This window comes from Macrobrachium rosenbergii, chromosome 24 (assembly GCF_040412425.1).
Source record: "Macrobrachium rosenbergii isolate ZJJX-2024 chromosome 24, ASM4041242v1, whole genome shotgun sequence".
NCBI lineage: Eukaryota > Metazoa > Arthropoda > Malacostraca > Decapoda > Palaemonidae > Macrobrachium > Macrobrachium rosenbergii.
Window position 1 is genome coordinate 18,372,114 of NC_089764.1, and position 18,007 is coordinate 18,390,120.

The window sequence follows — 18,007 nt, forward strand, 5'->3', positions numbered from 1 at the left end:
TACCAAGATCCATGTAGATACTGTTGACCTTCTGGAAGGCCGGTCAACCAGACCACATCCGCCTCTTTTTAAAGTCTCGAGTAAAATTAGAATTACTTTCAACAAGATATCACGACTGCTGGGATCCAGATTAAATATCTCTTATCTACTTTTTCTTTATAGATACATTCCATTAAGCCATACATTAAGCATCTCTTCAAAAACAACGTAAGATTGAAAGAGCTAAAATACTCTCCTTGATTCGGAGTTGATTTCCAAGTAACCATGAAGATAATACCAAAAAAGAAAGCAATAAATACATCAGAAAAACCTACCAATGATAAGAGACCAGAAAATAATCGCGTCTGAGCTTTTATTAAGAAAAAAAATCAGCTTTAAACGAGCTCAACCAACTGAACGGAACCACAGCGAGAAAACGCTCCCTCGGCAGAGCCAGAACAAGATGACAGCACGATGGAGACAGACGGCTTCCGCGTCAAAAGAGAGAAATTCCAAAATTCTAATTATCTCGCTTGTCTATCCAATTGTCACAGGTAATGCTCACCTGGTTGAGGCGGCCGAGTCTTGCTGATTCACGTAATAGCGAGTCGGTCGAGAGATTCAATATTTGGCGTAACATTTGGGTGCTGCTAGGAAGAGGGGACGCATAAAATACGCGGATGCATGACACTAATAAGCAGGTCTGTTACACCGGCCATCAAGCCACCGATGGATTCTTTATTCGCCAGGGTAATATTTAACAGAGTAAAATGAGTTATGTTTTATCCTTTTTTTTTATCTTTCTTTTATGTTGCGGCGTTACTGGTTCTTTGTTCTTTCATACGTTGTAGTTTTTTGGTTTGTAATATTTCTTATTCATAATTTTTTTTTTAAAGGCACTCTGTTTTTAGCCTTTTTTTAGTTTTCTGTAAATGAAAACTATTGAGATGGCTATTTGTCTGTTCGTCCGAACCTTATCTGTCCGCCCTCGGATGTTAAAAACTACCGAGGCTAGAGGGCTGCAAATTGGTATGTTGATCATCCACCCTCCGATCATCAAACATACCAAATTACATCCCCCTAACCTCAGTAATTTTGATTTTATTTAAGGTTAAAGTTAGCCACGATTGTGCGTCTGGCACCGCTATAGGCGCCAACAACACAGGACACCACCGGGCCGTGTCTGAAAGTTTCATGGGCTGCGAATGAGAGTTTCATGGGCAGTGGCTGAGAGTTTCATACAGTATTATACGCTGTACAGAAAAATCGACTGCGCATTTTTTACTTGTTTATTGTTCTAACAAGACGTCGGCATCTCGCTTCTGAGTTGCCAAATAATTATTCAGAAAATTCAGCCTCGTTGCTTTTTGCTCTTCACTAAATGAAATTCAGGCTGTCAAGCCAAGCAAGATGAAGAGATTAACAAAATTAAGAAGTAGTACAAGGCTGGACAGGAAAAAGGAAGCAGGAATGGGGATAAAGCAAAAGGATAGAGAGTGAGAGCAGGCAGAGGCCGAGGTAGGGTGGCCATTTCCAAATTCCCAAAACGAAGGACTTTTTTTTTTTTTTGGCCAACACCAATTTTCAACCCAAATTAAACCTAAATAAACACGATTATTGAGGAGTTGAAATATAAAATGTATAACGTGTATATATATATATATATATATATATATATATATATATATATATATATATATATATATATATATATATATATATATATATATAGTGTAAACTGGCCTTTATAAAAGTACACTGCGGCTCCATGCCTAGGGTTCCTAACTGTGCCAACAGCCACTATAAAAAATTATTGGCCTAATAAAAAAAAATTCAATGGTTATTTTGACCATCAGTTCTCACTGTTTTAGTATATGTATTTATTTACATTTTTAGTATTAATATATATTTTTTTTAGACAGACCCAAAAAGCAGGACAAATTAGCGTCCTTCTCAAGGTGAAGCAGGACAGAGGACAGAATGCTCAAAAACAGGACTGGCCTTCCTAATGCAGGACGTCTGGCCACCCTAGGCAGAGGACACTGCAAACACCCTTTAATATGCACGGAATAACTCCATCTTTCGCGTTCCCTCCCACTAAAGTTACTCTTAATTCATTTCCTCTACCGAAGTCACGTTTTGATCATATGAGTACGGTACGTAAGAATTACGCCAAGCAAAGCTTTCTTTTCACCAAATTTATCTGCAATTTTTTTTCAATCTTCTGTTCCTACTTTTTTTTTTTTTTACACACGAGCATTCCGTTATCTGGTAAGTTGCCTGCAGTCAGGCCATTGTCTTTGTTGTGCTTCGCAAGAATTAATGGCATTTTTTTTCACAGCAATATTACGTGACGTGAAATTTGCGTAAAATGGCCCTGTCCAAGTTAATATGCTTCTGACTACGCGGGAAGTATGCAATTATTTATTTCTCATTCCAACGCCTCGGAAAATCGTATTTTTTCTTTTCGCGTTTTAAAAATCATTTGTCATTTGTTTTCTATGCAGGAAATGTGGAAATACTCTGTTTTATTTTTATATTTTATATGTATACTTGCAGTAGCGGGAATCAAAATATGCAACACATTACTTTCTGGCAAAACTAAATAATTATTTTTCACAATTTCAAAATGCTTTCTTAAATGTAAAAATCATATATAAAACACCACCGAAAGAGAAAATTTTGGATAATCAAAGAGAAGTGAATTGCATTACTAACTGCTTTTCCTAATGCAAAATCCTCATTTTAAACGACAATAAAAAAAAGATATTTCCTCAATGCTGGTGCGAGGTCATTAGTTGAGGTCGGGTAACAATAGGATGACTGAAACCTTTATTTTTACCCTTTTTAGTTTATACTTCTTCTTTCTAAATTACTCTACGAAAGGAAAACCAATTTCGAAAATAGACTGAACTGTAGAAATTGTTCTATCCACAGTCTCATCTATAACGACGTCGATAAAAATAGCTGTTGTGACGCAAGCAAACAGGTGTCAAGCAATCAGTCTCATTTGTAACTGATGGCCTCAAGAACTTTCGATATGAGTTAAGTGATCTGACCTTTCAGAGTAATTTGTTTTTCATGGTGAGGCAACTGATAGACTTTCTGTTCCAGATTAATATATTTTCTGTTTTAGATTATTCAAGAACTGTATTTGTGCAGCTGTGATTTTCCATAGGGTTTTCTCAATGAAGAAATCGCGATGGACGCAGATGCTCAAATAAAACATCGATTAGTTGACGCCAAGTTTTTAGGACTTTCCGAGAAAGGGCAGCAACAACCTGCCACTTGAATTTGGCCGCTTCAAATTATCCAAGAAACTTATCCAACGTGTGAATATTATTATTATTATTATTATTATTATTATTATTATTATTATTATTATTATTATTATTATTATTAATGAGAGCACATTCATAAGGAACAAGCAATCGTCGAGATGAATTGCATATTGATAATAAATTTTCAAGGATAATCTAACACCCTTTCATAGCCACAAAATACCCCGCAGGAGGGTAGTGTCGCCAGTGCACCTCGTGCGGTGCACTGTAGGCATTACCCAAGGTTCTTCGCAGCGTGCCTTCGGCCCCTATAGCTGCAACCCCTTTCGTTTCTTTTACTATACCTCCTCTCATATTCTCTTTCTTCCATCTTACTTTCCAGCCTCTCCTAACAACTGATTTACAGTGCAACTGCGACGTTTTCCTCCTGTTACACCTTTCAAACCTTTTACTGTCAATTTCCGTTTCAGCGCTGAATGACCTCATAGGTCCCAGTGCTTGGCCTTTGGCCTAAATTTTATATTCAGTTCAGTTCAATTCATAGCTAACAAAATATCACTAAAAATCAAGTTGTTCAGGTGCTAATTCATAAATAACTGCTAAAACGTTCATTTTTCCGCAACGATACTTTGGTAGCCTTTGATGTTGAAAAGAATTTTCATATTTCAAAGAACGCGGTAAGTAAGTTGTCCATTAATTTGATACTATGTGCTATCTTAAAATAAAAATTCTAATAACAACATCAAATATTTCAAAACGTCTTAATTTTTAACCAAAGAAATGAAATATTTAGGATTATTTTAAATACGCATCTCTCAAAATTGTAGAAAGACCGATGATACTTACTGATCCTGATCAAACCTTTGCAGGTTTACGATTTTCATTCTCTGGCGAAGAAAGGAACTACTGTAGAAGTAACATAGATGCGTCGATCAGGAAGAATTAATATTATCATGAATAAACGCAGAAGTCGATGAATGGAAAAAACACAGAAACAGAACAAGGAAAATGTAAAATGACGCAGAAAGGTGACAAAAACAAACAGTTAAGTGTCCCTGTTCAGTAAATTCATTAATGAAAAAATGCTAATTCAAAAACGGAAACAGACCGTTGTGAGCAGCAACGCAGAAAGCTTTCATCCACTTGAGCTTTCTATTGATATTCAATAGACGAATGAGGAGGAAGATGAGAGAATGAGAAAAAAGCAAAATACAACGAAGGAAAGCGGTGTAGACTGGGAGATAACGTCGCATATGCGGTTATAGTGAAAATGAAATGACCACAGAACGAACCGTTCACACTAGATGTTTATTACGACAAGGCAGAAGGAAGTCACAATAAAATAAGGATGAAAACCAAGTTGGGCGAAAGATATAACAAGGAATAACAAAAGAAAGAAGTAAAAAATCAAGTTTTCTGTACAGCCGCTGCAGCGTATAATCAAGGCCACCGAAAATAGATCTGTTGTACGGTGGTGGTCTATCCTACGTCGTTGCCAGGAGCACGATTATTGCTAACTTTAACCTTAAAATAAAAATTACTGAGGTTAGAGGGCTGCACTTTGGTATGTTTGATGATTGGAGGGTGGATGATCAACATACCAATTTGCAGCCCTCTATCCTCAGTAGTTATTAAGATCTGAGGGCGGACAGAAAAAATTGCGGACAGAATAAAGTGCGGACGGACAGACAAAGCCGGCACGACAGTTTTCTTTTACAGATAACTAAAACTAATAATAAGAGGACTAAAGATATAAGAAGAAATAATAAGAAAAATAAGATAAAAAATAACAACAAAAGGACTTAGTCTGACGAAAGATATGAAAAGGAATATTAAGAGGAAAAACTAACAATAAAAGGACCAAGTCTGATTAAAGATATAAAGAGGAATAATGCGAGAAAAAATAGCGATAAAACGAACAAGTTTGACGAAACTATAACAAGGAATAATAAAAGAAAAACTAAAAATATGTGGGCAGTAAGGAAAAGAGGGCTATACATTTATATTATGAACAGAAAAATAAAATAAAAGACGATAAAACGACAGCAAGGAAAGCAGCTTAGCCAAAAGACATATCACGTCATCATTTATTATTTACCGAAGAAAGAAAAAATATAGAATAACTGAATACGTACATAAAAAAAAATAAAGGATAATATGAATGAATACAAAAACAAATTTTAAAAAAGTCATGAAACAGAGCAAGGTAATTGATAAATAACTCAGATAAATGATAAAAATAACCAGATAAAACTGTGTGCAAGTGAACAGGTTAATTAAAAGAATAATGCGATACTTCACAGAGCTATTCAAAAGATGAATGAGGAGAGGGACGATGACAGGAGAATGAGAAAAAGATAAATATGCAACAAAAGGAAAGCAGGAAGACGTGAAGATAATGTTGAACGTGACTTTATTAAGTAAATTCAAAGATTATTAAGAAACAGATCAGACACGATGATGATAAAGAGATTATTATAAACGCGATAAAATAATAATAAATTAAACCAGGCTGCGACTATTAAGAAACAGGTCGGGCACGATGATGATAAAGAGATTATTATAAACGCGATAAAATAATAATAAATTAAACCAGGCTGCGAAAGAGATATGATAAAGGAAAATAAAAGAAAAAAACTATCAATAGAATGCCTATTCAAAGGAAGAGCGTTATAAACGAACACAATGTAAAAAAAAAGAATAAAATTACAATGAAGATGAAAGGAAAAAAGAAAAATGATAAAAGATGAAACTGAAAGAAAAACAGGTAAACAAGGAAGATGATGATGAAAATGACAAAAATTTCAATGAAACAAAACGGGTTAAACGAAAAGGAAATGCTAGAAAAATGACACTAAAAAGATAATTATATAACACAAATTAAACTGAAGAATACAAAAGAAAAATAAAAGATAAACAGGTTAGAGATAATCAAGAAAGAGAAGACAAACATTAATAACTAAAAATACAAAAGTTCCCCACAATATTCTAATCGACGATTTCTGTGTACATCCCAACAACCGGAAAAGCGAGTTTGGCGATTAATTTTTTTTTTTTTTGACCGGAAATATAAAGTAAGAAAAAACCTTATTCGTTGAACGACCCACACGTTCGATATTTTTTTTTTACCTTTTTTATTTTTTTTTTAACTCACTCGCTATTTTTAAGCATATAATTACCCCGTCATAACTATATTCAGAAGGAGTTGGATGCTTCCTGTCGCTACGTTAATTTCACAGGATAAATTTCCTCCAAGCTTAGCGTTCCTTTCAGTGAAGTTGTGATTAAATGTAATCAGGAGTCCTCGCCTCCTAGGGGGTTAAAACTCCACTCGGAAGCAATTGCCTGATACTGGTCTGCTGGAACAGGGAAAAGCGTGGCGCTTATGGAATTATTTTTATTATTAATAAAATAATGATAATGATAATAGCCTAATCATGATAATAAATATAATAATAATAATTCTTATTAGTATTGCGGTTTTTCACACACGCAAAAAGACTACTTATTCACTAAAACAAGTCTAAAGGTTAATTACTTGATAAGGAGGTTTTCACCGCATAAAATTTCAGCATGCAGAAAGCGAATTGAAGAAATTTAAAAGAAAGTAAAATTAAATGTAAAATTAAAAATGATATTAACAGCAGGTAAGTGGTTCTATATAGTAATAATAGCCTAATCGTGATAATAAATATAATAATAATAACTCTTATTATTATTACAGTTTTTCCCACACGCAAAAAGACTACTTATTCACTAAAACAAGTCTAAAGGTTAATTACTTGATAAGGAGGTTTTCACCGCATAAAATTTCAGCATGCAGAAAGCGACACAAAGAAACTTAAAAGAAAGAAAATTAAATGTAAAATTACGAATAATACTAACAGCAGGCAACTGATTTTATTACGTATTCTTTCTTTATAATAAATGTTGATTAAATGTGAAGCATGTCTACTTATGTTTCTCTGGTCAGTGTGTCGATATATTAAATAGAAAGTCTAAATTAAAGTTTGTAGCGAAATAAACTCCTTTGCAATTAGAAATGTGTAAAAAATTCTTCCGCAAGAGTTCTCGAAGAGTGTTGCTTAATTATTTTAAACTTTTATACTTATTTCCTTCACAATTACGACACGGTGGTTATGAAGTCTGCATTTACATAAGTAAAAAATGCGCCGAAGTTTCTTCGGAACAATCGAGTTATCTGTACATCGTATAATAAAGGCCACCGAAAATGGACTTATCTTTCGGTGGTCTCGGCATAATGCTGTATGAGCCGCGGCCCATGAAACTTTAACCATGGCCCGGTGGTGGCATGGCCTATATCGTTGTCAGGAGCAAGATCATGGCTAACTTTAACCTTAAATAAAATGAAAAGTACTGAGGCTAGAAGGCTGCAATTTGGTATGTTTGATGATTGGAGAGTGGATGATCAACATATACTAATTTATAAAGTGCGGACGGACAAACAATAGTTTTCTTTTCAGAAACTAAAAGAAGGTAATGACCTTGTGGAAACGCAAGAAGGGATTTGGATTAAAAAAAAAATAAAAAAATCATATCTGAAATTCTGTAAAATAGAAAAGGAATTCAACATATTCTGGAACCTCTGTATTCCCTTGTGAAAAATTCAAGAAACTAGAATAGTTATTTATAAGTTTTATGAAACACGAGAGAGAATCGTGAGAAGATTCATTCTGGACTCACGTGTTTCAAGATACTACCTTTGAGTTCCGTTAGCAGTGATGCATTTAAAGAAAATAAGAAAATAAGCAAAGGGGGTGGGAGGGGGGGGGGAAGTTTTATGTATGGCCATAAAAATCTCCCATAAAACCTTCCGCTCTCCATATAATGTTCTCTTTTTTTATATTTGCATACTTCATCATACATTAGGTCGTAAACCCTTCTATTTTTTTATATTGTGGCTTTAATTTATATCTTCTGTCTATTTAGTCATTTATCCTTTTCATCCTTTTTACTGAGTATCAATGGTAATATGGATTTAGGTGTACTGATAATAATACCAACATTGAATTTTGCGGAAAGAATATTTGGATATTTATTATTATTATTATTATTATTATTATTTTTCAGATGATGAACCCTATTCATATGGAACAAGCCCACAGGGGCCACTGACTCGAAATTCAAGCTTCCAAAGAATATGGAGTTAATATTCTATTAATACTGTATCCCAACTGTCGTATTTACTTAAGTATTGGAAATGCGTGCTTAGTTTTTCAAGACTTCTCAAGACTTCTACTACTGCTGCTCTACTGCCTAATATTGTTTCATGTTATAAATATGTTCTTTGACATATCTTATCAGAAAAGAAAATTGATTACTCAGTCTATGAGATTAATTTTCTTTTAATATCATTATTTGCCAGTTTATTCTAAATTATCTGCCAATTTATTCTACATTATTTGCCAATTTATTCTAAATTATTTGCCAATTTATTCTAAATTATTTGCCAATTTATTCTAAATTATTTGCTAATTTATTCTAAATTATTTGCCAATTCATTCTAAATTATTTGCCAATTTATTCCAAATTATTTGCCAATTCAGTCTAAATTATTTGCCAATTTATTCTAAATTATTTGCCAATTTATTCTAAATTATTTGACAATTTATTCTAAATTATTTGCCAATTTATTCTAAATTATTTGACTAATTTATCTTAAATTATTTGCCAATTTATTCTAAATTATCTGCCAATTTATTCTAAATTACTGTTGAAAGATGAACATCACACTTAATATTAGTATATCACCTCGACAGTTTCATTCCTGTTAAAATCCTCTGTATTCTATTCTATTAGTTTGAAATCGCTGTCATTTACTTTCGCAAATTATGAACGACTTTCAAACTTCTGATACTGGGGCGTTCTGAGGGAATACAATTAGATACTGTTCTATAATGATACAAGGAATTTTTTTTTTTTTTTTTTTTTTTTAAAGTTTCCAGTACAAATGGCTCCGCCTCACTCGCGCCTCCTCTACCTGTTACTAATTTACCTCTCTTTCCCCTGGTCAATTTCAGACCCTGCCAGGTAAGCTGGTCTGTTCATTTAACTACACCCAATGCTTTGAAGAGCCTGCTGGTTCAGTTAGCTAAGATCACTTTCTTAAGCAGCCTTCATGGGAAGTACTGAAAAGGCAAAGTCGACATTAGGCGTGTCAGATATAATCAATGTCACTAATATCGGGAAAATAGGGAATTACCGCATCTGATGCAACTGTAGACAGCAGTACGAAGCTCCAAATCTTATACTGCTATTATTAGTGCTTTATAACTGGAGTCTAATTGATGAATATTTCTTAAAATACTCGCAAGTGTCCCTACCTTCCCATATCGTCGATAATGACGGCTAGAGAGCTCTTTTTATGAAAGTACGCTGAAGGCTCACCGCTAGGGTTTCTTTCCCGGGATCCCTGCCATATTTAGCCCAATTGTGTTTCCCGGGATTTGGTTTCAGATCCTGGGATTTTCACTTTCATATTTTTTTATTATTTAGATTAAATAATGTATAAAAACATCCCGGCGAAGAGAGATTTAAATATTCAAGAAAAGCTGCAGTGAACATATTCAACTAAAACCAGGTGCTTAGTTTCTCACAACACAATCCTCTTTTCATTTCAGGTAGTCCATTTCCACCAAGAATGTCCTAATGTTACTTATGTACTGAACTATAAAGAGGCTTTGCCATGCTACGTATCATTTTACTCCTTACTAAGTTAGTTAAGTTAAGTTAAGTTAAGTGTACCTTAGTTTAACCAGATCACTGAGCTGATTAACAGCTCTCCTAGGACTGGCCCGAAGGATTAGATTTATTTTACGTGGCTAAGAACCAATTGGTTACCTAACAACGAGACCTACAGCTTATTGTGGAATCCGAACCACATTATACCGAGAAATGAATTTCTATTACCAGAAATAAAATCCTCTAATTCTTCATTGGCCGGCCGGAGACGCGAACTCGGGCCTAGTTAGTGCTAGCCGACAACTCTACCGACTCTCCAACGAGGAACGTAATAATCATACAATAATTCATATCAAACTCTGTTCAAACTTCCAGTTTTAAACATGATAAAGTACCAGTATATACCGTAAAGATTTCCTCAGATGAATAAAAATGCACAATATGTAGCATGAAACTCAACAACTACATACTAGGAGATAATGATTTTCATAGGGTATGTGTTATCATGCATAATTTATGGAAATCCCGGGATTTCCCGTAAGGATCAAACTTGTCCCGAAATCCCGGGATACTGAAAACTTCCTAAAACAAGAAACTCTACTCAGCAAAACACTGACTTGAAGTTTCCATTCCGAGTCGATCCGTGGACGTGCTGGGATTATTAGATGCGCACAGTTCCTCGTTGGACGTGTCGGTAGAGTTCTCGGCTAGCACTCAGATAGGCCCGCGTTCGAGTCTCCGGCCGGCCAATGAAGAATTAGAGGAATTTATTTCTGGTGATAGAAATTCATTTCTCGGTTTAATGTGGTTTGGATTCCACAATTAGCTGTAGGTCCCGTTGCTAGGTAAACAAATGGTGCTCAGCCACGTAAAATAAGTCTAATCTTTCGGGTTAGCCATAGGAGAGCTGTTAATCAGCTCAGTGGTCTGGTTAAACTAAGGTATACTCAACTTATTAGATGCGCGCGCAAGCCTCCGCAGGAGTTAATGATGTCATTGTTCCATTCAAAACATATTTATCATTAAATTTTATTTATCACTTGCTAAAACGAATTGCCTTATCGCTAACATTGTCATAATAATTTTCGTTCAGTTATTATTTTGATTATTTCAGGAATCATGAAAAGGTCAAATGCCGAAAAACACGTCTGGAATATATTAAATTATTTATGGCTCATACTAAAATATACTTGAAATAATCAAGATCGTACCAACAGTTGGTCAAGATATGCTAGACATACACAAAGATATATTTGCATTTTGCAGAAAAATACAGTTCTTCATTGGAGGGGTGGGTAAAGCTCTCGAATAGCACGCTGTTGGCCCAGCGTTCGACTCTCCGACCGGCCAACGAAGAATTAGAGGAATTTATTTCTGGTGATAGAAAATCATTTCTCGTCATAATGTGGTTCGGATTCGACAATAAACTGTGGTCCCGTTGCTAGGTAACCAGTTGGTTCTTTGCCACGTAAAATAAATCTAATCCTTCGGGCCAGCCCTCTCTAGGAGAGCTGTTAATCAGCTCAGTGGTCTGGTTAAACTAAGATATATATATATATTTTTTTTTGCAGAAAAAATACCTAAAATGTACTTAATATACACGACATCGTTTTGATTCTTCAATCTCCATATCATCAGACTACCTTATGTAAGTTTGGTGATGAGGTAATCGCGCAATAACTCACTTTCCATAAGTAATTTTGCATATACTTTATTGCCTTATACATATGTAATTTATAAGTACATATGTAATCACAGGTAAATGCGTAATTACAGGTTTGTCTATAGTTCATCTTCATAACTCAAGACTTGCCGTCGATAACATTTCATAGAAGTCAACATTCATTTACTGAGAACGACTCGATATATGACATTACATAACAAATAATTATACATTGCAAATAATTATAAAAATAAATAATTATACATCATGAATACTACAATGTAATAATAATACAGTAACTAAGCAGCTCATTTCCGGTATGTTCCACAGACTGGATCAGCCAACTGGTCTCTGTAACCCTCCCAGTTTATGGTAAGTTACCGAAGCAGATAAGGGTTGAGGTATAATAAATAAAAATGATAATAATGATAATCATAATCATCATAAAATCCACGACCCTTACAAATGCAATCGCATTAACGAGAATTAGAATATTGGTGAGGATGAGAATGATGATGGTAAAAATAATAGTGATAACAACGCATCATCACTATCCCCAATAGCTAACAAAGTGGAAATAATAGTGAGAATGGTAATTATTATTATGATATAAAAATATAACAATGGCTATGAATAACGAATGTTACCAAAATAAAAAAATTCGAAGTTCTGTCGTTATTTCTGTTTTGAAAACTGAACGCTTATACATCAGGAATAAGTACAACTTGACTCACATCTAACAATACACAAATCAATTTTTAACATTCTAGAATTCGCAGACTGTGGACTTCTCACTTTCAAAATCACCAGATTTGAAGCCTCTGATTTATCCTTAAGCAGCTGAGTACAAAGCTATACTCATCTGTTATTTGTAAACCAGAAACAATCCGAACAACTTAAAATAAATAGAGCATTTCAGTACCGCAAAGTTAGCAGCGTAAATCATATTCATAAAATGCGTAACCCTCTTCGTAAGCAGACCCAGGAGCTATCAACTACCAATCAAAATATGGGTATCACTGGACGGTGTTGGGATGAACGAGGGCCCAGAGAATACAAGTAGGGCCAAATATCCCCTGCTGAAGGGGATTATCAGATTGTGTGGACAGCTTCCCCAAACAGACAATTAGGACTTCCACCAATCCATTTGGCCCCTAATCGTCGACTGATTGGGGAGCTGGATAACGATAAGAAGGGGTGGAATTCTCTCTTGTTTATTTACTTATTCATGACTTCTCAAAAGGCTTTACTTAGTCATTTTCAGGCGTGTTCATTCAGTCACGTATACGATTCCCTTTATTTCAAAATATTTGTGATAAAATATTATTCAAGTAATTCTATATAAAACTATACCGAGAAAAGATCTTGCCACAGTAGTTATTAACTCTTCGGCCCCAAGAGAGGGCTTGCATAAGACTACCATTATTTCATTGATTTTATTTGGTGGCTGATTTCCACGTATTGTAATCAGTATGCCGCATAACCTAGAGGCCTAAGTGACAATACAACGAACTCGTTTAGACCTCAAAAATCATACAAAATTGCATTGCTAAGCCTCCCTGTTAAAGTGCCGAATTGCCTGATTTTTTTGTTTTTATTTACAATGCATTTCAATTTCACAAATAATGGATATAACGTAAAAAACATCTCGACATTGATGAATTTATAATGTTTTATTGCACGTCTATGCACAAAACTTTCGAAAAGGATGTATCTACAAATAAATATTTGATTAACTAAAATGGATTATTGGAATGCATATACTGATGAATTACTTGCTGCTTAAACATATTTCTTAATGACTAAGTTAACCTAAACTGATACATATTTCGTTAAACAAACGGAATCATTCCCAAGATGAAAATACAACACTGGCTCTATCGTTCGCGAAGTTCATAATCAGTAACTAATATGGGCCTATTTGTCTATTTACAAAACATCTCGAGGAAGAATGAACGGATTCTGGCAAATCTTGAGGAAAATATTCATGAACCGACTTCGTCCAGTTGATGAACTCATGTTGGAAAGCAACGAAGATTTGACCACACTTACAAGCAAGATATGTCACACGTCGTTTGAAATGGCAGCGGATGTGTAGCGAGAGAGAGTTGTAGTGTTTTCATACCAATGAGAGAAATGGAAAGACGTTGCCTTTTAACCTCCGCCACATAGCTGGGATTAGGTGTTGCCTGTAGTCGCAAATATACGAGTCTGTCTCATGAAACCTGGTGAAGACATTCTGTTGGTGATGTCGTTCCACACACTTAAATCTGACTAGATTTCGATGGAGATTTGGCTATTTGCCACCCTGGAAAGACATGTTATCCCTTTTGGCGAAGGAAATTTAAACTGCCTATTGGGGGTATGTTTTAATGAAGTCTCTCGTTTAAGAGAATTTTTGTTAAATACTGCAGCAACCACTACTGATTCCAGCACCATCACTACTAAATATAATAACAAAAGTACTAGGAACATGACAACTATTATAACGGTACAATAAAAGTTAAAGCACAAACCTTAAACCCAATATAATAACAATCATTAAAATACCTTATTCCCAATTGTATTGCTCACACTAATGAACTATGATATTACATCATATACAGCAGATAATTCATAATTACAATTAATACGACTAATGCGAAAGCAGTGGCTATTAAGGCATGATTTTGTACGGATTCCATTCTCGAAATCTCTTGAATATAATGCGTTAAGAGGCTTAGAGACTAGCAGTGGACTTGAGAGAGAGAGAGAGAGAGAGAGAGAGAGAGAGAGAGAGAGAGAGAGAGAGAGAGAGAAACTGTCACTGGATAGTGTAGACTTTTTCTAGTGATTTAAACACATATGAATTTATAGAGAGATATAGATAGACAAAGAGACGGACAGATAGACAAATAACGAAAACGAGAAGAATAAAAGATTTTTTAAAACTATAAACCACAAACACAAACTCACATTGAATCGGTTTCCTTTGAAACTTTAAACAGAGAGAGAGAGAGAGAGAGAGAGAGAGAGAGAGAGAGAGAGAGAGAGAGAGAGAGAGGGGTGATTATTTCCTGTGGGAGAGCAGGGTCAAAGGAGGTCACGGCTGAGTGACTCCCTCTGTCATAATGGGCGGGTGGTATCGATTGTTCAAACCGCACAAGGGTAATATACTCTCCATTAGCTTATAGTCTCTCCACAGCTGTCCCCTATCACAACAAATATTCCAGTAGAGTAAACTGGCCGTGATGGCTGGTAATCCTGATATTTCAATTTCTGCTTGCTAGTTCTTCGACTAATTATGAGTTGGTAAAAGTATGTTGGAGTATACTGCATCGGTTCTGATAGCTATAATGTTTAGTGCTGTGCAGTACCGTTTGATAACGTTGAGTGTGTTTGACTGATACTTCGAATACATTGTATATATATATATATATATATATATATATATATATATATATATATGTATATATATATATATATATATATATATATATATATATATATATATATATATATATATATATATATATATATATATATATATATATTCTTATATATATATATATATATATATATATATATATATATATATATATTCTTGTAACAGTAAAGGACGTCTCGGTTATGCTTCCAGTTAGTTGTATATCTCACGTTATATATTACCTGTGAGGCAGACAATGCCCTTGTATTGTATTTTTTGTTATTAATATTATTGTCAGAAATGTCTGGGTTTATTATTACTTCTCATCTGGTCCATCTAAATGCTGTGTACAGTATTGCATCTACCGTGTCTATTTCTGTATACGGTCCTGAGCTGAAATAAAGGATATGATTATTATTATCATTATTATCCTGAGCTGAAATAAAGGATATGATTATTATTATGATTGTTATCCTGAGCTGAAATAAAGGATATTATTATTATTATTATCAGTATTATCCTGAGCTGAAATAAAGGATTTAGTATTATCATTATTACCCTGAGCTGAAATAAAGGATATTATTATTATTATTATTATTATTATTATTATTATTATTATTATTATTATTATTATCCTGAGTTGAAATAAAGGACATGATTATTATTATTATTATTATTATTATTATTATTATTATTATTATTATTATTATTTCCCCTTTCCACTTGTCAACTTTTAATTTTTTTAAATTGTTCTTCCAAGCTCTCGGCTCCTTAGTAGCTGCCGTAGGCCGACAGCAAACTTTCGGTATCCAAAGCGAGTCTACTGAATGAATAATTTGCATAATACAGAGGCCGGAATGATAGTTATAGTTATACCAGTCAGGGAAAGCTGGGTCATTTAGAAAATTCCAAAGCCTAACAGTTGACTGTAGGAAAATCACCACAGCATGCATTCCGAGGATTTCTAATACAATTTGTATGTGTGAAGGGGTAGCCTGGCGAGTGTTACATGCATCACAGATGACGAGAGCCTCATTCCTTGAATCCATGGGAAAAATTAGGTGAATGATGATCCGAGATGGGAAACTTTATCAGGCTAATTACCTTTGATTCAGTTCCGTTTCATTATGTATATAAACAATGAAACTGTCAATATGACAACAATAATTCAAGAGAGACAGCAGATAGCTTTCATAACTGAAGTGAGGATGAGAACTTAATTTATCATCCCAACAAAATGTCGAAGTTTTACACGCATATTTATCAGCTCAGACTGTTGTCTCTCCAAGTAATTATTATGGAATAACATGAACATCCAAAATGCTGATAAAAATCAGAAGTTCTTCTGCGGCTGAATGAGCGGGATTCAGAAAACTGGATGGAAGAGGAAACAGAGAAATAAGTAGTGGCAATCACGGAAGTGATGAGCTCGATTATGTTACGGGATTCCAATTCACGTATGTTCATAAGATCAAGATAATAAACGAAAAAAGAGCACTTTTAGATATACGTCAAGCAAGTATAGAGTTCTGCTAGATGAGAGAAGGGGAGCAGATGTTGCGTGGTTAACGACGGTTAGATAACAAGACAGAAATGAGTTTACATTGAGACAAATAAAGCCATAAAAAGGTGGAAGAAACAAGTTTACAGAGTGAAAGAATAAGTTGCTAAAAGATCAAAGAGTGATAGAAAAATTCCATAAAAACGATAAAAAACAGAGTTTACAGAAAGAAAGGATGAAGCCAAAAACGAGAAGTTTAGCAGAGATTTTTGGCAGACTTAAAATATGATTCGAGTTATCGTGAGTAACGGTCTTAGATTAACTGGGGTCCTGTAGGGAAGATAAACAAATATCAGTGAGATAGGGAACAAGGTTCCCTGTTGCATTGCAAACGTTCTTTTGATGATCCGAAAGTATAGTAAGAATTTAAAAAAAGCTGTAGTTATTTTGCATCAATATTCATATTATAAAAAATATATATTCACGCAAATTTTAAAGTTTGTGCAAGCATATACTGTACACGCCCAATATGTTAAAACATATTTGTTGTGTCATTTCAGATAATTGTAATTTCCCTTGGAGTGTTTTAGGAAGGGTATAACCCGTTTTATAAGCATTTGGTCGAATGGTTAACACTCCTGCATAATCTTTTGTTGCCGATAGCAGTCTTGTCTTATCTACACGAACCTCAAGATCCACAGCTGCACTTTGTAATTCCAAAAGCTATATATACATATATATATATATATATATATATATATATATATATATATATATATATATATATATATATATATATATATATATATATATATATATATATATATATATATATATATATATATATATATATATATATATATATCTTCCTATGCTTACGGCCAGCGAGAGCAAGTTACGTAGGATTGTATACTGCCCCTTATCTCAAATAAAACAAAGGAAGATAACATGGAAACGCAAGGACTATGGCGTGCATGAACTATATGTACCATAAAATATATACATTCCCTCTGGTACATTATTGCGAGGTAATTATGACCTTGAAAATGAAAGCTTTTTGGTGACTTCTTGTCATCTGCTTATAAACCTCTGAACTTTCCATTCTCCTCGGTTTTCCCAGTCTTATCCCAAAGTTACAGTTACGTTTAGGCTTTCCGTATGTCGACGTCTCTTGTCAATCTCCTTGTCACCTGTGAGAGAAGCGAAATCTTGTGCCTATTCTAAGAGTAATACTGTTGACCTGAGATATGTACTAAGTACCTGGTACCTTGTAGGCTGTGGTAGGACGTTGTCTGGCTGGACAGGGTAAGGGACACGCAACTTCATTCTAAAAAGACTTGGCATCCGGAAGGCAAACATCCAGTGACTGAAAATTACTGATAATAAAATTCAGAATAGAAATAATCCGACGTTAAAACAAAGCTGTTGGTATGACAAACGCTTCTACTAAATTTCTATTTAAGAACGAGCACGAA